The sequence below is a fragment of the Equus quagga genome, chromosome 4 (genome assembly GCF_021613505.1).
Source record: "Equus quagga isolate Etosha38 chromosome 4, UCLA_HA_Equagga_1.0, whole genome shotgun sequence".
Taxonomy (NCBI): Eukaryota; Metazoa; Chordata; class Mammalia; order Perissodactyla; family Equidae; genus Equus; species Equus quagga.
Window position 1 is genome coordinate 86,093,044 of NC_060270.1, and position 27,290 is coordinate 86,120,333.

Consider the following 27,290-nt stretch of genomic DNA (forward strand, 5'->3'; position numbering starts at 1 on the left):
ACGAGAGGTTTTTCACCTGGCTGCCTCAGAAAGCAGATCATGGCCAATAGGTAAAGTGGCTTCTGACTGCTTACTACCTCAAATGGCTTCTGTAATACTTATCACATCATATTATATTTAGCTTCTTTTTTTTAAGTGACTGCTGGCTGAACTCAGAGTTCATTCATGGGCCATAACAACTATCAGAGCACTTTTAGCCAAGCCTTGTATTAAGCACTTCACAAGCAATATTTCTTTTAATTCTCAAGATTACATTTGAGGTAAATACTATTATTACCTCTGTTTTACAGATGAGAAAATTGCTGATTAAAGGTGTTAAGAACGTTGCCCAAAGTCACACAGCATGGTGAAAATAAATGGAAGTAAAAATCTCAGTAGGGTTTTTAGGAGTATGAAAAGTATATTGGTAGATGCTCTCCCCTTCGTCTGCATCATTTTCTTGAAGACCCAACTCAATATTCATATTGTTCAGGAAGGGTTGCCTGAATAGCACTTTCTTATGACAATTGCCTTTTATCTGTGTTTTCCTCAGCACTGAGATTATACTGGTGACAATAAGTCATCACAGAGAGGAACACACAGATGGTGACACAAACAGAAAAACTCTCTTGTCCTTCTACAACTTCAATTTCCATTTATAAAATTAGCAAAAGTATTTAATACCACCACTTGTGAAGTTTTTTAAAATTCCAAGATAATAATATAAATTCACATATTAGCCATCCCTAAATACTCACTCAAAAACAAGAGTTAATAAAAAAATCTGCTCTGCAAAGTGAATTTTGTTCTACCTTTAAAATTACTCATGGTGTCTTAATATAAGTGCATAAAATGAACTTTTTTGTTAAAGATGTTGTATAGGCAAAGTACGGATAACATAAACCTTTCCCATCTCAGAACGTTTGTATAGTAAAATGTAATTGCTTTTATTAAACTACACAGAATAACAAAAAGGTAAGGTTAAGAGAACTGTCTTGAAATCTCAGAACCATGCAATTCTCATCTTACCACATTCTTTTTTTTTTTTTTTTTTGTAAAGACATGACAGGAAAGGAAAAACAAAATAATTCCAGACATATTCTGCTTGAGGTGTGTGGAGCAAGGAGAGACACAATTCATTCAACCAATCAATAGAATCCATCTTGTTTTAATGAACGCTGCAATGTTCTCTAATACTAGAAATTTTATAGCTTCAAATCTTTTTAACTTCAAGTAGCTGCTTATTTATATTCAAGATGTGACTTTTTGGCAGTTCCTAAAGCTTTTCTATAAAAAAATAGGGTTTTGTGAGATGATATACCCTAGTAAATGTGAATATTTCAGAGTATATAAAGGGTCTACTAAGACCAGAGAACAGAGGTTGATACAATTTTTCTGTAAAGAGCCTGATAACAAATTGTTTAGGCTTCATGGGTCATACATTCTCTGTCACAACATCAAGAAGTCCCTTGAATTGCATGGTAAGTAGAAAAGGATGAGAAAAATGACTACACAGGCTGAAATATGCAAAGCAAGCTTAATAATTAATGAGTAAAAGTATGATTTTTGTAGCCTTTACAAATTTTGTCAAAACATTAAATAGTCACAGTCAATCGTAAGTGTATAGGAAATAGAAAAAATGGTAAAACTAGTATTTATTTAATACACTGTGACTTTGAACACTGAAAATATTGAGAATTAAAGTGTTTATTTCTTTGTAAAAAAATCATCCTGGTTGTGATAGTGTACTAAAGTTTTGGAAGATATCACCATTGGATAAAGGCACATGACATCTTTCTGCATTATTTCTTAGCACTGTGTGTGAATTTACAATTATCTGAAAATAAAAAAAGATTGATTAAAACCACTTAGGAGTAGTTTGAACAATGCTTGCTTTCTTCTCCTTGTTATATAACTAAATATATGGAGTGGGTATCTATTATGTGCCTTGGTAAATTGCCACGCTTCTTTCTAAGTTTGCATCAGCTTCCAAAATTTTATCCTTCGCTCTTTCAATGTCATGAAATATTTCCAAGAATTCCCTTATTGTGAAGATTTTGCCAGCGTCACTTCCTCTGAGACATCTTCATCTTTTTCATCACAACCACTTTACTTTCTTTGTCAATAAGTTTTCCTTCATCAAATTTCTCTGGCTGCATATCTAGAGTGTTTCTATAGCAGCAGTGTTAAAATTCTCATCGTCAGCTATTGCTTCTCTAGCTCTATTTGTATTATACTTCCTGTTTCTTGGATGCACCTTCATCGTTTTTAGCCAACTTTCTCTTTCAATTATCCATTTTTTAAAATATCACCTGAGTTTATCACTAGGAAACAAGAAGGCAACATAACAACATACGTTTCCATCTGCGTGTAAATTGATTGGTTGACGGTCAGGGATCATTTGCTTGATTGGTCACTAATTGTGATATGCATCTGTAACACATAGTGATTTCGGAATTGAAGAGCTAGCAGCAAAGTTTGTGCTTTATATAATTACAGGTAATATACCCTGGTAACTGAAACTTGAACTGCGTTCTTGGGAGATTGGCGTTATCTAACTAAACTGTGGTAACTGAAATTTGTACACAACAGAACCATGCAAAGCAAGGGCTTCCTGTCTGTACTCAGTCCTGCCTAGTGTGAAAGCAGCTGTAGATGAGATATGAACATATGGGCAGTCCTGTGTTCAATAAAACTTTATTTACAACAACTGAGAGCTGGCAAGATTTGGCCTGAGGGCTATGGTTTGAGTCTGATGAGTTATAGGGCCCAAGCAGCAAGTCTTCTTCCCCTGTAGTTTGTACTATAGCTTGGACATGCTGCAAAGTCCTTTTTTGCATGGCCCCTTATCCAAAGCTAGCTTCTGTGTCACCAACTAAAGGAGCAAGAGCAGTATTCTCAAGTGTGGGGAATATGCTGTCTCCATAACCTCAAGAAGCCAAACAAGGGCTGTGCTTCCTCCTTGGTGATGGGGGATACTACTTGCAATAATTTGTCCTTTATTATAAGTGGTATATTTTGGGACATTCCAGTCCACTGGACCCATAAACACTTCAATAATATGAGTGGCTACCAAATCTTCATAGGTTTTAAACACCTACCTTCTTTACTACATGATTTTTGCCAAAGTTGCCAGCATGCTACTTCTCATCCATCATGTCCAACTAACACAATGCCAACCATATTGTGATATTCTACAGAATATCCATAGGATCCTGGTCTCTTTGGGTTATAGTATGATAGACAGAAGGAGAGTTAACATACCCTAGGGCAAGATCATAAATATATACCCTTCCATTCCTTGTGAATGTCAATTGCCTCTGATTCATCTTCCTGACAGGGATTGAAAAAAAAGTTTTCTTCAGATAATGACAATATATCATATACGTAAAGTTATGCTAATGTGCTCTAACCACTTCCACTACAAAAACAGCAATTGGGGTTCTCCTTAGTTAAACTTCTGATAGGCCATTGTCAAATTTTAGGATCCAGATGAGGCTACACTAGTAAATTAAATAGGAACATGGCAGAGAATATCAATCTTGCATCCTTTAAGACTCCAAGGGTGACACTAATCTCTCCCATTCCCCCAGGATGTGACTCCAGGTTTTGATTTATTACCTTGACCAAATTGTTGAAGGGACAGTTCCAGGAAATTTCTTTGGCTTTTCCCATTGTAATTCTTACCTTACAAGAATCAAGAGGAGGGTATGGCAATTTTAATACATAGCTTCAAAATTCTTTCACACTCCTCTCATTTTCTCTCCTTTAAATTTTGGTAGTTTGTGACTGATTTCACAAATACGCTGTAAGTGATGCTATATGCTTTTCAGGGCTAGGTCAGAAAGGCCATGCACTTTCTACCTGCTCCCCATGGCATGCTTGCTTTGGGAGAAGCTGGCTACCAAGTAAGAAGTCCAAATACCTTAAGAATATCATGCTAGAGAGTTGGCGTGCACTACTGTAGATGACAACTTCAGCTGAGCTCTTAGCCAACAGCCAATGTCAACTGCTTTCCAGATGAGTAAACCATCTTGGATGTCTAATCCAGCTAAGTCTTCAGATGATTGCAGCCTCAGCCAACACCTGACCACACCAACATGAGAAATTCTAAGAACTGCCTAACTGAGCTCTTGCTGAATTCCTGACCCACAAAACATGAGAAAAATAAAATATTTATTTTAAGTCATGAAACTTTTGGATAAGTTGTTACATGCAATAATCACCAGAACAGAGGATTTTACCGACTAACAAGTAAGATGTGTGTTTCAATTACATGTCTGAGGACTTGGGAAATTAATAACGGGCATGTCTGTGGAACAAGTGGCACCAGAGTGAAATGACCCTGGGTCAGATTCATTTATTATCCATTTATTATCTCACCATCATATACTTCCAGGGCATGTTTGCTGAGTAAATATTCATAGATTCTTCTGGGGAAGAACTGGAGAAATCACTGCTTTACATATTTCCTGTGATGTTACCAGGTGCTGGAGACTCAGCCTCCCACCCAGTCTGTGAGTTCTTGGTCTGTAAACTGACTTGAACAGGGAAACTGGGCCAGGTATTAGGACTTTTTATTGGGGCTGCTTCTCTTTACTTCCTGATAAACCACCATGGATTCTGTTTGGCTTATTTTATTTTGTTTTATAAATCAAGCAACATCCTTATTGGCTGCCCATATAGTTCATTACCAGGAGCATTGTGTTCTATTAACAGTCATCATAGTAATGGCTTGTCTGGTCCCTGGCCGCCACTCTGACTTTGACACATATTTCAATAACTTCACTCATCTTTCTCCTGACAATTAAGCCCTGCCACCTGGCCTCTATTAATTTGGCATTTCATCACTTTCCTTTCAATCAGATAACATCATCTTTTAAAATCATTCCCAGCCTACAGAGGATAGCCATCACAGATATTTACAATGCTCATGCACTCCTCACTAACACATTCCTTACCACTTTGCTAAATGAATTTTACTCAGGGGTTCCCAAAGGATTTCACAGATTTATGTACTATATGCACTTTAATTGCCCATGTTGATGAGCATTTTACATTTTTCCCCACTGTTTGCCAGGGTATCCCTGCATTTCTCTTTATTTAGTGAGCATAATCACTTTTCCCAAACTTGCATAAGCCCCGAGTAGTATATTAGCAGCATCTCCTAGGTCCTTGTCAAAGCGTTAAATTCTATGTTACAAGGGAGTGTTCCCATATGAAGAAACTCTCCCTTATAATAACTTGATAGTCTGTCCTGCTTGAGCCAGTACCCTCAGCTCCAATCCCATATACACTTTCCAGGGTCCTTTTCTGTAATCTTGGCTAGGTCCTGCTGTTTCTTGGGCACTTAGTTATTTTTTTTTCTTTTAGCAGGTCCAGCACTTTCCCAGCCAACTTATCCTGTAATTTGACCCTAGTTAAGAGTCATCCACAAGCAGCAGAAATGGGGGTATAGCCTGAGAACAGCATGTGTGATCTTGCAAGCAGAGATGTCTGCGTCCTCACTGAGCATGGGTAAAATGGTAGTCTTTGAGCAGAGAGGAGTGGGACACTCCTGAAGGCCCAGAGAGTTTAAGGTGGTCTCAGGTGTCAAGGTTCTAGAGACCATTGACCCAGATATCAACATCCTTAATCTCAGGAATCCACTCTTTCTACAGCAAAGTCCAGCTCATAGCATAATATTGACTTGTTTGGGGGCTCCTCTACCATTCTAATTTAATCTTGAGCCTGATCTTCAACCTTTTTCTGCTCTCTAGCAACAGAAAATGAGTCTCTTTAGAAATTTCCAATGAGGCATCGTGATTTTCATAAATTGCCCTAAAACAATGATCAATCACACTCTCCCTTCTTTGTCTTTTTCTAATGCAATGATAGTACTCATCAAGAGTCACCTAATTCCATACAGCTTATATAGCTACTTCCCTTTTACTTCTTAAATCCTGAGATATTTTACTACCCAGTGTGTTTCTTTCCACTTATTCGTTACTGGTAAAAGGTCAGTAATTTCACTGCACTAGAATCCCAGAGCTTATCAGTACTGCCCCTACTGCTAGTAACAGTATTCACAATGCCTGCCAGGCAGTGGGCGATCTTAACTCTAATATCCCATTTTACAGTTCCCTCTTTAGGATCATTCTTGGCACCAACTGACTTAGGTCAGGGTCCTCAGAAACAGTATTCAAGACAAGAATGTGCATGTGCAAGCTGTACTAGGGAAGATATATTGAAGTAACACCAGTAAGGAAGTGAAGGGAACAGGTCTGGACAAAGGGAGAAGTAGAGCTATGATGAATATGCAACAGAGACCTCAGCTAGCCCCATGGGCATCTGTGGAATAGGTTTGCCTGTCAGAAGTGTCTTAAATTAAAGCAATAAGGCCAAGCTTTCAGAGACTTGAGTGTACCAGTCACTGAAGGTGAGCTGACCCCAGGAATGAACATAATTTGGGGACAGGCAGCTTCCATTGGCTGAGAGTAATCTTCAAAGTGAACCAATTAGGAGCCGTCTACAGCTGATACTCAGAACTACTGGAAGAATGATTGTCTCCATCCTGAAGGAGGGATCTGAGAGGCATGCAGCAAGATACATTGCCATTGCTGAGTGTGTGAAGAAGGTCGGTCAATGGAAATACACATATTCATTGGGGAATTGGTTTTCAACAAGGAACTCTAAGTTGCAAGTGACTAAGTTGCACATGACTGTGGGTCAAAGAGCCCTTCACCAGAGAGTATCTTATGGTGACTGTGGCAGGGTGAAAGTATGTAGCAAATAGAGTACAGACAAGATGTTTAACTAAACTAGACAGAGAACAGCACCTTCAGCCTTTCCTAATAATAATGAAAGAAAACTAGGATTTTGAAGTTTGTGGTACAAAGCAAAACCTCTGTATTTAAGAACGCTATTTTGAACAAATGCAAGCCTAAAAGCCAAAAGTTGTCTGCAAGTAGTAATAAGGTTCCTCTATAATAGCATGGAACAGTATGGAAATTAGAAGAGAAATAATAGAACTAGAGCATTTCATATAAAAAAGGTAGCCCAACAAAAGCTGTGCAGAATTGCAACCTTTAGATTTCTTCCCCAACTAGAGATCTAAATATACTCTTTGTGAAACAGAAATCAGGACCTCACTGAAGGATATATCCAAAGGGAAACGGTTACAGTTCTCTCTACCCGTAGAGTTTGGACAGATGTAATTATTCACATATAGTCCATATTGAACCATGATCAAGTTAATCAATGCCTGTAGAATATGTATATTTAGCAACCTTGGCTAGGCCAGCTCTGCCTGAATGTGGCAGTCAGTAACTGTGGACCAGAACAGACAAAATCAGGCAGCCGTCACATATGGCTACAACTTTCTGAGTGAGTCTGAGCCCTGGCTCAGCTTAGATTGGTTATGTGTAACACCCATCACCACAGTGACAAGGACTTTGGTAGAATTTAACTGTTAGAAATATTAAAAACTCAATTTGGAATGATATTGCTTAAAATAAACAACATTGAGAGAATCAAAAATGCTTTAGTAATGTAAAAGTTCATAAAACATTTTAATTGGCAGGAAGTGGGAGGTGGGAACATCAGAATCTTTCTGTTTCTCCAAAGTATAAGCAATTTGGGGGCATGATTTGACTGTACAATGTTCACTTTTGTACCCCGTTAATTAGTAGGTTTGACACTCATTGATATTTGTTCAGTGAAATGAAAACACGTCTCCACACTATTTCACTGTAATTGCCTTGTGGACTTCTAAAGCCTGTGCTTCAGATTTTCTTGATTCTGAAACTTGTTCTGCTCTGACATTTGGCTTTAAGTTTGTTATATTCCTCTCTTCCCTGTTGTGACCTGTCTTATCCAACTCTGGCCATTTAATGTCATTTCCTACCTCTAAAGCCTGAGATAGGTCTTCCTTCAATGTTCTCCTTCTGTCCTGAGTTCAGTTAAGGCTTTTTACCATACAACATTGACCTTCAAATCAGGGCAGTGGAGCCCTTTTTCTTCTCTGCTGACTGAAGGCAGAACAAAAAAAAATTTCCACTCTGTCAGCTCTTTGCTGTCCTTCCTGGATTTCCATTTCTTATAACAGTACCTGTCTAAATTTAAAGTCATGCTCTCAACTCTGAAATTTAAAAAGTGTAAATGAAGGTCCAGGATCATTTAACTAGTCTAGACAGTTCATTATGAAATTCAACTTTTGATGATATGAACATGTAACAATCTTATCTGTGCAAATACTGCTATACTGTGAATTTCTTAATATCTTGGAATTTTCAATAAATTTATAGTTATTTCTCAGTAATTAGAAGAGCTTCATTTCAGTATTTGATATGCTATCCCATTCTGTAAAAAAACTTTCATGTTAAGTTAGGTTCAAATTTTTTTCTCCCTCCCATCATCCCAGGTAAAATCACTTGTGCCTTTAGCATTTTGAAGGAGGAGCAGGGAGAGAAAGATCTAAGAGAATCACTATTTAAACACTCCCCTTCTTCCTTTTCTAGAAGGAATGGAGAGGGAAGTGAGAGTGTTCCTTGACTTACTGGGAGAGGTGGTAAATTAGGATCCTGGACCGAGTTTCCAGTGTTGGGGGACGGTGTTCCACACAGCACCAAGTAATTCTCCGAACACCAGCAGGGGGTCTGAGAGTTCAACTCACTTCAACTCAATTCTGACACTATCTACTCGGAGATAGCATCAGATTCCATAGATTAAGGGTCCGCTCCTACAAGACTGCCCTCTCCCTGACTTCAGGTGCCAGTTACAAGCCCAGGCTGTTACCTGTGCTTCTGACCAACTGGCTGTAGGTTGGAGGTTCCAATGACCCCCTCCAACTCAGGATGCCAAAGGCAAGTCCAGGTCATTATCTAAACTTCTGACCGACTGGCTATAAGTCAGGGGTTCTCACGACTTCCTTCCTCCCCTAGTTGGATTAATTTGCTAGAGTAGCTCACATAATTCAGAGAAACATATTACTTACTAGATTACAATGGTTTATTATAAAAGGAATGAACTCAGGAACAGCCAGATGAAAGAATTGCATAGGACAAGGTAGGAGGAAAGGGTGTGGAGCTTCCAGGCCTTCTCTAGGCAGGCTACTTTGCCCACATCTCCAAGTGTTCACCAACCCAGAACCTCTCCAAACGCCATACTTTTGGGTTTTTATAGAGGCTTCATTACATAGGTGTGATTGACTAAATTGTTGATGGCTGGTGATTGAACTCCATCTCCAGCCCCTCCCCCTCGCCAGAGGTCAAGGGTGGGACTGAAACGTTCCAACTCTCTAATCGCATGGTTGCCTCCACTGGCAAGAAGCCTCCATCCTTAGGTGTTTTCCAAAAGTCACCTCAGTAACGTAACAAAGGACACTTTGATCACTCTCAACACTGAGGGAATTCCAAGGGTTTTGTAAACTTTGAGCCAGGAACTGGATGAAGACCAAATATATATGAGAAATAGACATTTAGCCATCTAAGTGACCAAATATATATTTCTTTTAAGTCACAATATCACAGATGACAATCCTGGTCAGACCGATTACTGTTTGTCCTTTGGATAACTGAAAATGGCTACTGTTGCTTTCTAGGTTGCAGTTACCTAAATGCTGGCTTTCTTGGGAGGCATACATTTTGGGTAGTAAGAATCCCTTCCAAAGGGGTGTTCAATAGCACAGTTAGTTCCCTAATGTCAGGGATAAGGCTCTGGCTAGACCTATTCCACACCACTAATTTCCCACCTGCATCAACCTGTCCTAGAGCCTCTTATGATGAAGTCCCTTCTGTCTATTCAGCAGACATTGCCAAATGGTGGAAGGCAAGCAGCTCCCTTTTTCTTAGATCTGTCATTTCTTTCTGATTCTCTCTGACTGCCTATGTAGTACAAGAGCACGATGGCAAGTGCACTGGCTAAGTAGAATGCCATTGGAGAACAAAATTCTCTCTCCCTTTCTTTTGGGAAGCCATTCTTAAGAATTAGTTCCTTTGTTTTGGGAAAGGGGAATATTTTTCTTCCAGGGCTCCAAGGGCTCTTCTCATCTCCCAGTTCTTCATTATACTGTCTCCTCTGCTTGGGCCACACTTTTGAGAAAACAGGAAAAATTCTACTCAATCTCACTTGACATTAATAGGAAGTACAACCAGCACTAAGAATTTCTACTCCTTTGTCTCTCAAAGGAAGCTTCATAGGGAAGACTCAATAGGCAAGGGCCAGAAGGGTCTGACGTGCTAGAGCTCACAGATCATTTTTTTTTTTTTTAAAGATTTTATTTTTTTCCTTTTTCTCCCCAAAGCCCCCTGGTACAAAGTTGTATATTCTTCACTGTGGGTCCTTCTAGTTGCGGCATGTGGGACGCCACCCCAGCGTGGTTTGATGAGCAGTGCCATGTCCACGCCCAGGATTCGAACCAACGAAACACTGGGCCACCTGCAGTGGAGCACGTGAACTTAACCACTCAGCCACAGGACCAGCCCCATGACAGATCTTTTTAAGGGGATCAAATCAAGAGGATTGTCTGAGACCTAGAGAAGTCTGGCCAGACAGCTGTCAAAGATAGTGGGAGATAACTATTGGCAAAGTTTGGATCAGAGTAAGCTGATTCCTATGAAATGTCAAAAGGAAGTTTACTACTTAAGAAAACCATATATATAGCAATTTTAAAAATTAATAAAAACTCAAATTTATTTTGAGTAAATCTGGATGATCATATATAAAAAGTATTTCTTGGGACTGGCCTGGTGGCACAGTGGTTAAGTGCACATGTTCTGCTTCGGCGGCCCGGGGTTCGCCGCTTCAGATCCCGGGTGCGGACATGGCACCACTTGGCACGCCATACTGTGGTGGGCGTCCCACATAGAAAGTAGAGAAAAATGGACATGGATGTTAGCTCAGGGCCAGTCTTCCTCAGCAAAAAGAGGAGGATTGGCAGCAGTTAGCTCCGGGCTAATCTTCCTCAAAAAATAAAATAAATAAATAAAAAATAAGAAGTATTTCTTGGGTGACAACAAATTAAGTCATATATAGTTGGAGTACAAGTGGCAGGTATACAAAAAACCTAAGAACATGATCTACACTAATTAGTTGCTATGGATGATCTTAAAAATGATCCTAGGTGATCCCGCCCCATGAACCATAAAGATACATCTGACTTGGTGATCTACAAAACTTTAGATCTTCACTCTTAGATCTGTGTCTCTGAAAATATCCAGTTTCTTTAAAGTAAAGTACATGCATACACTTGCACATATATACACACTATAATAAATTTCCAATATAACAAAGGCCAGGAGCATACTCAATAAGGAAAGAGTCTAAAAATAAAAATGACATAAGGTACTGAGCAAAGAACAACTAGTCCAACATATTTCAGACATACTTTTCCTTATAAAATATGCTGTCAAAATAATTCCCTATTGATATTACAACTTCAAATCTTTTTTCTACTTTTCCCATTTTTTCTTTTTTGTCAGTATTCTTTTTTCTTTAATTGTTTTCTTTTTTTATTGAGATATAATTGATATATAACCTTATATTAGTTTTAGGTATACAATATAATGGTTTAATATTTGTATTTTGCAAAATGATCACAACAATAAGTCTAGTTAACACTCATCGTCATGCATAGTTACAAATTATTATTCTTGTGATGAGAAATATTTTTTTCTAATAGAGCAAAAAGCCAATTGGTTTTGTTCATTTATGAAGACAATCATGTCCAATTAAAACAAAACTCTTCTAATTAATTACTGAAATGGGAAATTATTCTATCAAATGAGTTAAAATCCTGGAAAATGCTTTTCAATCATTTAGTATCATAAAAAGTATTCTTTCAAAGGTATCTTTTAAAATATATTTCTCTGCATGTGCACATGTTGTTGACGTATTATAGAATGCGTTTCCTGCACTTAGTTTATTTACGTCATTTCTTGGATGCAACTTAGTAAAAAACCTGAGACTATCGTATCTGATCAGGATGAAAGAACATGCAAGTCAGTTTTGTGAATAAAAATGCCCATTGAAAACGTCCATTGAAAAATAAAGAGGGCGATGATAAGAAAAAGTCATTCTGTCTATACTTAGAGACAATGTTTTACTTTTCCTCTTCCATTTCCTGTTCTCTTCATGAAAAATTCAGTCCTCCAGCCATGAGGTGGGGCTGAGGACAGTAAATGTTCATACCAGGGGCAGGGCCACAGAGCTCAGAGTGTGGTGTTGGAATCAATGTGGGTAAGGAGGGTATTCCAAGGGAAAGTGGCCCAGTGAAAGGAATCAGAATGCAACCCTGCTGGGGAACGTCCATTGAGGTGGCTGCTTGACGTGTAATGTCACAACCAAAGCATGGTAAGGAGGTGTCCACATGGGAGTATAGATAGTTACAGGATTTCTTATATAAGCAGGGTGAGAAGGGTGTTCATGCAGTGGGTAAAGAGTGGCCCTCTGTGGAATTTTGGGTCCCAAAAGGGATGAGGAGAGTATCCATTGGGGGTTGGGAGTCAGCTTGGAGTGTTGGGGCTGAGGTGAGGTGAGGAAGGCATGTACAAGGGAGGAGAATACAAGGTGGTCTGGCACCCACCTTGGTTGGAACCCACGTGGGAGGAAGAAGGGTTAACCCAATTCAGCAAGTCAATGTTTGTGTATGTAGCAGAGAGAAACTTAACGTGGAGAATCAGATCATGAACAGTGTGTGGAAGATGTCTCCAGAAGGGGTATCTCTTCACTGGGAGTGCAAGCCCAAGTGGGTTGAGGAGGATATCTACAAGGATGACTCTCCAGTAGGGATATCATAATCCTAGCCAGGAGACAGTATATCCACCTGGGAGACCATTTCATCAGGACTTATTGGACCCTTGGTGGGATGAGCAGGGTGGAGAGAGGAGGATTTCCATTGTGAGGCAATCCCACTGAGGGAATTGGAGCAAAGATGGGGAGAGGAGGGCATTCCCATGTGGTGGAGAGGAGTGAAGCCTGGTGCAAAGTATTGGAGCCCAAGAAGGGTGAGAAAGGCATTGGTACATGAAGAGGATGTCAGCAGTATTGAGAGACCAGTTACATAGAAGGGCATTGATCATGAAAATAAATTAGGTAGGGATCACAGGAACTGGGTTTCTCACCATCAGAGAAGGAAATTATAAATACAGTCATTCACCACAACAACGTTTGGATCAACAACAAACCACATACACAATGGTGGTCCCATAAGATTAGTTCCATATAACCTAGGTGTGTAGTAGGCTATACCATCCAGACTTGTGTAAGTATATTCTATGATGTTTATACAATGACAAAATCGCCTAAGGACACATTTCTTAGAACATATCTCCATCACTGAGTGATGCATGACTATACAGAAAGGGAGAAAACTAGTGAATGCTATGAAATTGAAGATGTCGGTGTGAACTTGTTGTCAATATAAAAAAATATATAGAAATAGAGACATAAATGTGTGTGTGTGTTGATAATGTACGTGTTTTCTAACTTTTTCCATTGAGGAAGCATGGAAACAGGCTTAATACTTATTACTACTATGACAATAATATTATCTTGGTTCCTAAATTCTATTCTCCCCTAGAAAAGCTAGGACCCCTTGGAGACAAGTCTGATTCCAGAGGTAGGGCAGGAAAGGACACCATGAGCCTAGAACATCATATTGTACCAGAAAACAGGAAAGGTTCAGATGATGGGGGGACATGCCAAAAGAACATAGCAGGCTACTTGAAGGGGTTCCACTGGTCAAATCTGGGAGAATTGAACATCAAATTAAACAATAACGTTAATGGGTTACAACCCATTTAATAAAATAGGACATCATGATTCAGAGTGATAATCAAAAATAAATGAGTAAATTGAAAGTTTATATGGTGAAGAAGCATGGTAGACATTACTAATTAAGTGATCAAAGTTAACATTACCAGTAATAGGACAACTTGAAATCCTGGACAACCTAACAAGGTGCAATGAGAAGATCATAATTATTTCTGTAATATTCCTAAAATTCATGACCTGAATCTAATTGTGACTAAACATCAGACAAACTCAAATGGAAGGACATTCTATGAAATAGCTGGCCTGTATCTATGAGGATGCCATGTTACAAAAGCTAAGGAAAGACTGAGAAATGGTTTCAAAATGAAGAGGACTAAAAGATTCAATGTACCACAGGATTCTGGATTGGATCCTTTTGCCATTAAGAACATTTCTGAATCACTTGGTAAAACTTAGATGGCAGCTTCAACTCAACTTTGTTGAGTAAATCATGCTAATATGTCAATGTTAACTTCTCAGTTTTGATGGTTGTATTGTGCTCTGTAGAAAAAATATTCCTGTTTGGAAAACACATTGAAGTATTTGGGGGTTTATGGGGCATAATATAAACAACTCTTTTAAATGGTAAAGAAAAAACAATTTACTTGTGCTGTGCTATACTTGCAATATTTTAATAACTTTGAGATTATTTTAAAATAATAAAGAATAAAAGTTAAAAAAAATACAGGCAAGGAATTTCCAACCCATACTGATGTAACTGAGAAAAGAAAAGAGTAATTTGATGTTCTTTCCACTCTGCATATAACAGTGTAGTGGAAAGAAGACTATACAAGAGAAACATTACTGAATTTTGGACCAGATAGACTCAGAAACTACCTCCAGTTCTTACTCACTATGTGAAATGGAGCAAGTCTACTTCAGGTCACAGTTTTCTTCTTGTAGCATGTGACATCAATGCTTATATTCTTTGTATCAGTTCTTATATTTGAGCCAGTAGGCTCAAAGGAATTGTTTGTGAAGACATTTTGTAGACTATCAAGTGGTATAGAAAAGTTAGCTATCTGTTAATAACATGATCAAACTGGGCTCAACCTGTACTATTTGACTCCATTATAAAGTTCCTGGTGTGTTTGTTCAAAATCAATAAATTCAGGGCCTGCCCCATGGCCAAGTGGTGAAAGTTCCACCTGCTCTGATTTGGTGACCTGGGTTCGAGGGTTCAGATCCTGGGTACAGACCTACTCCACACACCAAGCCGTGCTGTGGAGGCTTCTTACGTACAAAGTAGAGGAAGACTGGCACAGATGTTGGCTCAGTGCTAATCTTCCTGGAGCAAAAAAAGGGGAATATTGACAAAGGACATTAATTCAAGGCGAATCTTACATACATACACACAAAGTCAATTCAATTCTGATTAAGTTGCCCCTTCTGCTGGTCTGACATATATCACACTCCACAGATGTGCAGTTTGGCTCAAAGGTGTGTGAAAGTCTGGATCTACAGTATTCCTTTTAGCTCAGTGCACTGAGGTTGCGTAACTGACTGTCAGATATTTTTGTACACACTCAGCCAAGCGAAGTTACATTTCTGCAAGTATTTGCCTCAAGATCAGTGAGCTGGCTAATGTCAGAACTTTTTTCTGGCAAATCCATTTTAACTTTGAAATTAAGAACACTTACATTTGATGTTAGTAATTTTTTTTCTTTTTCTTTTACAATACAGTAACCCTCTGAAGTAAATTCAGTGAAGTTTTTGTTTGTGATTTGTTTTTTTGCAGAGTACGATTTTTGATTATTTCAAAGATTAGAAAATTAAGATCCAGAGAAAGAATTGATTTCCATAAGGAAACCCGGAGCCAGACAGGAGTCTATATCCATTCTGGTCTTTGTATGGACCTTACAGCTATGATCTTACTGTTGATATTGACTCTGATGTGAAATTTCTTTCCACCTTGATGCTACAGATGAGGGTGTGTCAAAAGATGTGGTAATTCCTCCCCAGAATAATAAGTATTCATTTAAAATGGGCTTTCAGCTAATGCCTGTTGGCACAGTTTGGCTTCATTTTTTTGTCAAATCATAACTCTTAAACAGAACCAGTAAAAGCATCATTCTGAGATATAATGAAGACTGAGGGAAAAGAAAAAAATCAGTAATATTAGTTCCGTTTTTATTTAAAATTTTAATATTTGATTCATCAGAGATTTTGGCATTAGTTTTTATTATTTAACAAAATATTGCATTAACAAACTGGTGCAGCCAGTATGGAAAACAGTATGGAGATTTCTCAAAAAATTAAAAATAGAAATACCATATGATCCAGCCATCTCACTACTAGGTATTTATCCAAAGAACTTGAAACCAGCAGTTCCAAAAGTTCCATGCATCTCTATGTTAATTGCAGCATTATTTACAATAGCCATGATGTGGAAGCAGCCTAAGTGCCCACCAACTAATGACTGGATAAAGAAGATGTGGTATATATATACAATGGAATACTACTCAGCCATAAAAAGGATAAAATCACCCCATTCACAACAGAATGGATGGACTTGAGGGTCTTATGTTAAGTGAAATAGGCCAGATAGAGAAAGACAATCTCTGTATGACTCCACTCATATGTGCAAGTTAAACACATAGACAAAGAGAACAGATTAGTGGCTACCAGGGGAAAAGGGAGACGGGGGGCGGGCACGAAGTGTGAAGTGGTGCACCTACAACATGACTGACAAACAATAATGCAAAACTGAAATTTCACAAGGTTGTAAACTGTCATAATTTTAATAAAAAGTTAAAAAATATTGCATTAAAGCATATTTATCTTTAATACTGAGATTTCGAGTGTCTCATTAAATTTTGTGCTGAGGCAAGTATCTTCATTTGTGTCACTCTAGTCCTGGCCCTGGTCCCTAGAATAAGGTGGGTTACAAAATAAATAGTGATTGTTACTACTGTTATTATTACATGAAGTCTAGATTGTCAAAACCATAATATCAATGAGACCTGGCTACATTCTGCTATCATGGTCTCCATGGCTGCTGAAACCTATGTGCAGGTGAGTATGTGTTTGCGTGTGGATTCCTCTGCAGAAACTGAAGGGATGGCAAGAAAATGTCTCCATTCTCACCCTATTATCCATTAGAAAGAGGAAACTCTGTTTGGGAAAAGCTTGAGAAAGCATTCCCCATAAGAATGCATATTTTCTTGTGACACCATACACTGGAATAGATAGTCACCCACCAGTCCAAAGGCTCCCCGTTCCTCCAGGAGACTCAAGGAGAAAGAGTTTGTACCAATGGACTGGCTTAGATTTATAATCTAACTTTTTCTCAATTACTGTTTCTTTTAGCCTTATTTTAAGGCTTAAAGAACTCTATTTACCCACTTTTTCATTCTATCATTTATTTATTTAACAAGCATTTTCTTAGCACCTACAGAGAACATAGAAATTGCTCACGGAAGAAGGAGACAGGGAGGAAAAAGTGACATTAGAACAGAATGTTTCAAAACAAATAGATGGTCCTGGACTGCATAAGAACAGGAAAACCATTTAATACAGAAATAAGTGTGTGAGACCATAAAGTTTTCTGGGAAATTCAGTCATATAGACTAGCTACACAGCAGTGTGTGATGTTGTGGAGAAATATGTCTGGAGGGGAAGTCAGAGGTCAGTTTATGAATGGATGTGCAGAAAATGAGAAAGATTAAATGACATTCTTCTTGTCCATTGGACCGTAGACTGCTTAAGCAATTTGGTTATTACGCACTGTGGAGAGGTCTTCTTCGTGTTTCTTCCCTGGGCTTTGACGAACTTTTTGAATATGTACATTTGTAGCTTCAGCAAATTTGAGCATTATTTCTTCAAATATTTTTTCCTGCCTTCACCACTTCTCTTTCCTGGGAATTCTGATTACATGAATATAGGCTGCCTGATGTCCCTCAGCTCACTGATTCTCCATTCAATTTTTTAAAAATAAACTTTAAAGGGTTCTAAACAATTTAGAATAGTTTTAAATGTGTGAAAAAGTTGTAAAGGTAGTATAGGGAGTCCTCATATACCCCACATCCAGTTTTCCCTGTTAGTAACATCTTACATTAGCATGGTGCGTTTATAAGCTATATTTTCTGTTTGTGTTTCACCTTGCATAGTTTCTATTGGTATGTCTTCAATTTCATTAACTTTTTCTTTGCAATATATAGTCTACTATTAATCCCATCCAATGTATTTTTCATTTAAGACTTTCTTTTTTGTCTAGAAGTTCATCTTGACTATTTTTATATTGGACATGACTCTCTTTTTTATATTCATACTTTCATCTATCTTCTTGCATATATAGAGTATATTTATAATCGTGGTTTTAATTTCCTTGTCTCCTATCCTATTATTCATGTGTATTTGTTGTTGTTCTGTTTTATTGGTTAATTTTTCTTCCCTTTATAGATATTATTTGTCTGATCTCTTTACATGCATGGTAAATTTTTTTTATGTCAGTCATTTTGAATTTTGTGATTGAGTGCTACAGTTGTCGTGTGCCTTTAATTATTTTTAAATATTATTCTGCATGCAGATAGGTTACTTGGAAGCAATTTTATTCTTTTGAGGTTTGCTATACCAGGTGGATCCAGAACCCTATAGTTTTAACATGACCTCATTACTGAGACAATATCTTTCTGAGACTCTATTCAGTATCACATGCATTTGAAGGCCTTTCTATACTTTGTCTAGGGAGAACAAACTATTCCTATCCCTGTGTGAACCCTGAGGATTGATCCGTGAGCTCCACAGTGGTTCTTTCCCCAGCTTGTGCATGTACTGATCAAACTCAAGTTTCCCAAAGGGAAACCTCTACCTATCTCCAGATCTCTCTCTCTTCAGCTCTCTCCTCTAGACACTCTGCCTTGTAAATTCTACCTACCTTGGCCTCTTTGAAACCTGAACTGAGTCTCTTAACTCATGCTTCTGGAAATGCTCTCTACTAGTAACCTGGAGCCATCAAAGAGCTTGCTTCCTTTTGTTTTTCTTCTCTCAAAGATTATCTTCCTGCTATGCCTGTGGTCCAAAGTCCATAATTCCATAGATTTTATTTTTCAATTGTTTAATGTAAAAGAGTAAACCTGGTTGCTGTTATCCTATTATGTCCATAAGAGAAAGTATTAGATATATAGAGAGAGAAATTTTAGTTCTTCCCTTCATACTAATGCCAAGAAAGAATTTAGATGTATCTTGACACTAATCAATTTTTGTTTACATTTTCTCTCAATTAATTGATGTCTATTTCTTACTTCAGACACACAGAAAAGGATCCATTATGATTTTTCCCCCGCTGGAATCCTAGGCGAAAGCAGCTAAAGTTGCATAGCGGGTAGATGTGTGCAGGTGTTGTTAATGGGAGAGAAGAGTAGACAAATAAGACCCTGCTTTGTTTTAGATGTCCTTCTTCATGCTTCGCTCTCTCCATCTGCATTACTTCAGAATCTTTGGTTGAAAGTAACTTATTTTATCTTGGTGAATTCTAGTTGTTTTTGGTGAATTGGAAAACAACACACATTCCTCTTTGATTTTAACACTGGAAACTTCTTTCTTTAATTCAAATTTATGGGTGTGAATTTATGCTGCTGAACTGTCACCATTATAATTATTCCTTGACATGTGAAGCAGTTGATTGAAATTATTTTCTCTCAGATTAGCACTATATGTAATCTGAATATATTTTCTTATGCATTTGAAATAGAGTCAATAATCAAATGAATCTGTGTAACATTGGGTAACACTAATGCTTAGATTCTATTTTGACAAACAATAAAGAATTCACATTTAAAGATAAATACAGGAAAATAACTCTCATCTCTATAAAGTGATCCTGGAAAGAAAAAAATACCATTATTTTGAGATAGTCAACTCTATTTTCTTAAACAATATTTTCCAGTTTGTTTTGTAAATGATTATTGAATGATAAATCTGGTAGGTGGTGATTTTTTTTTTCAGGAGAAAATAAGCCTAATATTGCCTTCTAATTGCATTAACTGACTTCTATGGCAGCTTCAATTTTGTCAGCAATGTTAAGAATGCATTTCTCTTTGTCTCAAAATGTTTATATCATCCAAAAGTTGAGAAAAACAAGATATTCCAGAAGCTGACCTTGTAAATCTTAGTGGATTATTAAGTAGTCTGCCAAGTTTAATTTTTAGTCAAGAAAGAAAGGTAACATTTGAGCACATTTTAATTAGCCCATTTCTCATCCATCACTGCCATTGAAGAGCTGCAAGTAGAGTTTCGACAAGTGATGCCATTTTTTCACATCTCTCTAAAGGCACGATCATTTAGATGATTCTGGTGGATAGCACAATATATTCAGAACACATTAGGCCAGGAAAGCTCTTTTTTCCCTCAATCTTTGATTTGCTTGAGTCCATATTAATAACTGCACACTGCATCTCACTCACCCTAAAATCTGTACCGCCTCTTGAAATACTTCAGAAAGTTTTCTTCTTCTGTTATGCCACCCAGCAAAGTTTTACGAAACAGCATGCTTTCATTCACAGTGTTTTCCAAAATATATCTGACAAATGCCAACAACTGAGCACAACCTGAAACATCTGTGGATTTGACCATTTATGGGGCAAAGCAATCACTTTGCATACTCTTTAAAGCCAGCTGTTCACAGGCATTAATTGCCATGTCACTTATATGCTTTGAAACAGCAGCATTTGACAATAGTGCACGTGTTAATTTGTTTACCACATCTGGTTCTTTTTCATTTGAATACTGTCTTCATGGCAGATGGCAATAGAAGAGTTGTTGAAATTACGTAGTTTAACAGGACTCTGAGTTACAATGGATACAGTACGAATTTAAGTGACTAAAGTTTTTTGTTAAAACCCACATGCAAATTTCTTCAAACTTCTGGCCAAAGAGTTATATAATCTGGGTTTTGTTTTATTTTTAGAAATATGTATGTCGACTCTACAGTGACAAAATAATTTTAAATACTACTTTCATATGTCAGATATTCGAAATATATACCATGCCTGTCTTAAATTAAAAGAGATGAAGATGCTGGTGTCTCCTCTTTCTCAAGTGATCCAAGAACATCAAAGATCCCTTGTATAGGGAGTGATTAAACGTTTCCAGTTTCCCAGTGATGGATGGTAATTAGTCTCTGGGTGGTGAACGTGATGTAGTCTACACAGAAATCAAAATATAAGGATGCACACCTGAAATTTATATGATGTTATAAACCAATGTTAACTCAATAAAAGAAAAATGAAAGCTTAATAAAAAATAATTTGCAAGAAAAAAAACATTGCCAGTTTCTAACACCCAAGACCCCTGGAACAGTATCAAAGGCTGTGAGTTTCATAGCATTTATTTGGGAACATGGAAGACCATTGTAATCTGAGAAGCAAAAGCCACACTGGTTCTCTTTTCTGCTTTTTGTAGTTTTCTCTGCAGTTTGCTTACACACACACACACACACACACACACACACACCCCTACCCTGGAGATCCAATCAACCTGGGAAAAGAGATTTAGATAAGAATTCTATCAAATATTCAGTGTCACAAAATCTCTCTGGAATTAATGTAAATCTCTAGTAGCTTCCCCTGGCCCTGCCATGACCTGACTTCTCAAGCTCTTCTATGCTCTTGATGCTTGACTTTGGCAGTCTCCTCTGTCTTACTCTATACGACAGATGGTGAATTCTCAGATTTTGTCTAATTCCTCTTCTTACCCTCGTTAAATGTTAGTGCTCCCACCAACAATGTCAGAAGACAACTACTGAGAATAGCATTTGCAGAATTGATGACAAAGGACTAATTTTATTAATATGCCTTTTTCATTAACCACACAAAATGCTGTAACATCTGTCATGTCAAAAGAAAAAAATCCCTTGCATGATCTCACAGTCCCCATGCTGCTCTCATGCCATTTCTCTACCTCTCTTTAAAGTAAATGTGTAGCTGTCTATTTTGCAGTCTGGAATTCTTTTCCTTTCATTTCTCTTGAGCCCCCTTTAATCAGGGTTTAGCCCATAGCATTTCACCAGGCAGCTCTCATCAAGGTCATCAATGACATTTATGTTGTTAAATCTAATGGTGGATTTTAAGCCCTCATTTTTCATGTTTTATAGATAGCATTTGACATAGTTGTTCACACTTCTTTCTTTAAAAACTTTCCTCACTTTGCTCCTAGGATTCCACTTTCTGTAGATTCTCCTCTTCCCACATGACCCTCTTTATTCTCTTCTCTGATTTGTCTTCAGATCTAGGATTTCTCACCTTTGCTGTGTCCCAAAGCTCAGACCTTAGACTTCTGTGAACCCTCACCTCCCAGATCATCTCATCACGGCTCATATCATAGCATATGATCTATGTGCTGAAGACTTCCCAATCTACATCTGTGGGCAACAGTTCTCAGTTTCAGATTTGTATATATAACTACCTGTTGGAAATCTTCACTTGAAGTCTAATTGACATCTCAAACTTAAATGAATGTTCAATAAAGAGGAAAATTATAAAACCTAGAAAGATCTCTTAATGAACATAAAACCACACCCTATCCCCAAACTTATAGCTTCTATAGTTCTCTTCATTTCAGCAATTTCAGGAATTTTGTTATTCTACTTGCTTTGGTCAAAAATCTTGCAGATACTCTTGTCTCCTCTCATTATTAGCAGAAGATTTTTGAGAACAGAGGCAAATCCATATACTGAATATATCTTGTCTTATGAGGATGAAGTGTGGTATCTTTCATGACAGGTGGGGTTCCAATACAATTAACTTTCCTTCAGCTAGCAGGCTGGTCCCACCAGCCACATACACTATCAGGAGATGGTGTCATACTGAGACTCAGCCTCAGCTGAAACCAAATGGAAGCTGGAGCTAAATGATATAATCCATCCACACTAGAATGGGGACAACGGAATAAAGGGAAGAGATTGGGAAGCAAACAGAAGGGATCCAACACAGCAATCAAATAAAAATAAACATAACATCCAAAAAGATGATCAACTTAATTCATAAAGTACTGTCATTAAAAAACAATGACAAGCTATATTTCATCTGCCAGATAGGTGGTCTTTTTTTTTTTTTTTTTTTGACAGGATTGAAAAGAGGCAGTACTAGGGGATAGAGGATGTGATGAAAGGAACTCCTACGTGTTGCCAGTGAAAGTAAAAATTAGCATGCCTTTGGGAAGTAAATTTTCATCAAAGTCAAAATGTACTGAACCAGATTCCACTTCAAGCAATGTAGGAATGAAATATTTATAAAGACATAGCAATATTGTTCAATTTGTTTATTGCTTCTCTGTGCAGTCAACAAAATATGGGAACAATTCAAATTTCAAAGTCCTTAAATATGGGCTAAGAAATAAATTATGGCACAATGAAATACAATGGGATTTGATTCAGCTTTTTTAAAAAAAGATTAATTAGGCACATGTGTATGGTGATGGATTATAATTAGTCTTTGGGTGGTGAACATGATGTACTCTACAGAGAAATTGAAATGTAATGACGTACACCTGAAACTTGTTATAAACCAAAGTTACCGCAATAACAAAAAGTAAAAGAAAAGAAAGAATTTCCTTCAACCAAGAGAACCTTTAGAATCTGCCTCGCTGTCCGAGCCAAGGCCACCTTCTTCCCAGGCAGCCCCCAGCCAATGACTGAGCATGGCGGGGGTACCAGGGCCTGGCCATTTCTGTCCAACATGGGGTTCCTCTAATAGGTGATCTTTACTCCAGAGCCCACTGGGTGACCAAGACTTGGTCAGACCTATCTCATGACCTGAAGGCTCTCCCTGCCCAGTCTGCTTCCTTTCCCTTTATTTTTCACAGCATTAACCCCCAATAAAGCTCTTGCACCCCTAAAAAAAGATTAAAAAATCTACATGTACTAACATGGAATTAATTTTGACAAAATGGTGAAAGAAAGTTGCAGAACAATTTTTAGAGTATGCTTCCATGAGAATTTTAAAAAGTACACATAAATTATCCAGATATTACTAAGAAATTTTCTAAAATTCAGCCATTGACCATTTCCATTGTCCGGGGCAGTAAATATCCTCTCTATATTTTCTATTTCTGATGCTTTCTCCTCTATCTCTGCCAAGCATGAAGATGGATCTGGAGCATATATTCACACATGCACACCCCCTGAAATTCTTTTTCTTTTGGAACTTTTCTAAAATTTAGGGGGAGGTAGAGGAGAAATGCAAGTCCAGAGTCCCAAAAGTTCCAGCTGTCTTCCTTGTCTCCACCTCATTTTTTAATATTTCTTATCTCCTCAGAGATAAAGACAAATTATTCCTCTTCTTTGTTAAAATTTTGTCCTTATTTTGAACATACTTCAGTTCGTCCTGTCCTTAGGGGTTCTACCCTGTAAAACAGAACTAAGGTAATTCTACCTTAAGTTGTCTAGTGAAAGATTTTTTCCAGACCGAATAGCATGATCAACTTGGGAGCAATTCTGTTGAATATCCTTTTCTCTATTTGTTTATTTAACCTATATATTTGCATATTCTTAAATTATGTACTCAAAGATATTTACCAAATGGTTAGCATTGGCTACCTATAGGACTAGGTGAGCGAGTGCGTAGCAGAACCTCTATTTATTTACGTATCACTTTTCTAAATTAAAAAATGTTTTGAAAAAAAATATTTGTGTGCCCCAGGATTTAATCCTAGTCCATATCTCCTTTCATTTGTTCTCTTCTAGTCATCACAATCACTCCAAAGGTTTAACTCCTTTGTGTGTAGAAATGGTTACAAATCCACATTTCCACTTTAGATGTTTTTTAAGCCACAGATCTCTGTATTTCCTACCAGAGATTTATTCTTTCATAGAGATATGTGTATTATCTGCCTACTACATGCTTGATGCCATGATAAGTGATGGGCACACAGCTGTTAAAGCAAAGTGACATAGTCCTTACTTTCGCACAGTTGAAAATTTTTAGAAGTGGTGTATAATAAACAATTAAATAAATGCATTTTAACATGTTGTAGGATATGCTCTCCAGAAAAACAAACACAATTATATAATTTAAAAAATAAATGGAAATCTGTATTACATTGGGTGGCCAGGGAAGTCCTTTTTGAGAGTATGATATTTAAGATGAGGCCAGATCAAGAAAAATTGGGCAGCCATGTGAAAAGTAGCTTCCAGGCAGAGGGAAGCAGGTGGAAAAATCTGAGTTGGGAAAGTGCTTGCTGTGTTTTAGAAATGGAAAGAGAGCTGTGTGGTTTCGGCATGGAATTGAGGAGTGATGTGCCATAAAATAATCTGGAAACGAGCACAGGAACTTGGTCACAGCAATCTTAGACCAAAAGGAGATTTTGGACTTTGTCTTAAAAGAAATGGGACTTATTGAAGGGATTTAAGTAGATTAGGGATGTATTTTGGTATATATTTTTTAAAATTCTCTTAGTTGTATTACTTATGCTGTAAAAAGAAGGGTAGAAGCAGATCATTAAGAACGCATAAGGTATTTAAGTTTTCCTATTAGCCTTCTCCAATTTACATTCCAGAAATCTGGATGTATCTTTGACTTCTCTGTTCCCTTCACTTGCTCTACTATTCTGTGATCAAGTTCTTTTGTTTGTTTTTTGTTTTGTTAAAGATTGGCCCTGAGCTTACATCTGTTGCCCATCTTCCTCTTCTTTTCTTCTCCCCAAAGCCCCCCAGTACATAGTTGTAGATTCTAGATGTAGGTCCTTCTAGCCCTGCTATGTGGGTTGCTGCCTCAGCATGGCTTGATGAGTGGTGCTAGGTCCATGCCCAGGATCCAAACTAGAAAAACCCTAGGCCTCCAAAGTGGAGTGTACGAACTTAACCACTTGGCAATGGGACCAGCCCTCTACGATCAAGTTTTGATAATTTTAGAATCTTAATATCTCTCATGGGTATAATTTCTTCTTCTTCTCTAACTTTATTGCCTTACCTTAAGGCTTCGTAATCTTTTATCTGGACTCTTATAGTACAATAGACTTCTTAACACATTTCTATGGCTACTATCATGCATATTAACACTGATCGTGCAAACCAATGCCTTAGTCATCTTAATAAAATAAACATTTAAACATGATACTTCACTACTTATATCATCATTGGATGTCCACAATAAAATACATATATTTATTTAAGTAGGAAAAATGTCTTTTATTGATAATGCCACTTCTAGTAGCATCTATATACATGCCACTCAGGGCAGGAGATCCTCCTGGGTCCTGGGTGAATCTCCTCTTCTGCTTTCCTGGACGGGATATAGATTTCTGTCTTTGGCTCTCAGCTAATATTCAGAAGCTTTGTCTTACCCGGATGCAACATACAATCATTCCACATATACACAAACAGCAGATTCTCATAAAAATAACGAGGCTGCTCATACACCTCAATGAAACGGATGAAGCCATTTCCACACATAGAAATCTGTTTTGAATTTTATTACTTCTTGGAAAGAATTAAATTCAGATTTTTCTGTTGATTATTAATTATTTCGAGTAAGCTTAAGGGTCCTGACAATTAGAGAGCAGGCGGGGAGGGAGTATTAAAGGAGAAATAGAGTCAGGATTCAGAAATGGGACTTGTGAGGCAATGACAAAGCTTTACTTGTTATACAGGGCTTAATAGACTACTCCCGCTCTTAAGCTGTACACACCCTAGTTTTATTCATTCATGACCTGATTTATTTTTAACATCACACAGCAATACTTTAAAAATTTTTTTTCAAGACCACTCTGAAAATCAGCCTAAGGCTGTAATATCTTGCAACAGAACATTTAAAAGGTAAAAGATTTATACGATCTGAAGGCAAACCAGAGGATATAGAAGATTTAAAGAGAGATTCCAGCCTAGGTAAACTTGAATACATCTTTCTCACAGACTTTCTGCTCCCTCCTCTCAGAGTCTGTTTTCAGCATTTTGCCATAAAGTTCAATGTTAGGGGCGTATAGGAAATGCCAAATTCCCTAATTCCTCTTTCCTAAAGGTTATGTTGTAAACTTGGACCTTATTTGTTTTTCCTATTTAAAATCAAATTTTCTCAACGTATTGAAACATTAAGTTACTCTAATGCCCAGTTTAAAAATCAAAGGGAACCGAAAATTAGAGTTGGCAATGATCTGTGAATGACAGTAATGAGTGTGGGGGAGATGAAGAACATGAACTTTTCAAAGTGCCTTAAAAATGACATTGTTATTTAAAGTGCTGATCACTTAGTGATTTTTTTTTTTAAATATGATTTTCTTGCTTCACCAAGAGAAGATTAAGCTGAGCTTTTAATCACAGTCTTTCCTCTAAAGCACTGGAATTATCCTCTTTGTTCAGTCCATGCCCAGCTGCTGCCCTACTAAGCCCCATAAACTTGGCTTCACAGCTGTGCCGGCTGTTCCAGATTTTGGAGTCAGAATTTTCTTCTCAGAGTCTTGGTGATTTTGCCTCAGATTTCAGGTGAACATTCTCTTAATCTATAGTTGAAAAGCATTACTTTTTGTGAAAATCACATGCAAATATGTTTTGGTATTTTACTTTTTGTTTTGCTTGTTTTTTTTGTGTG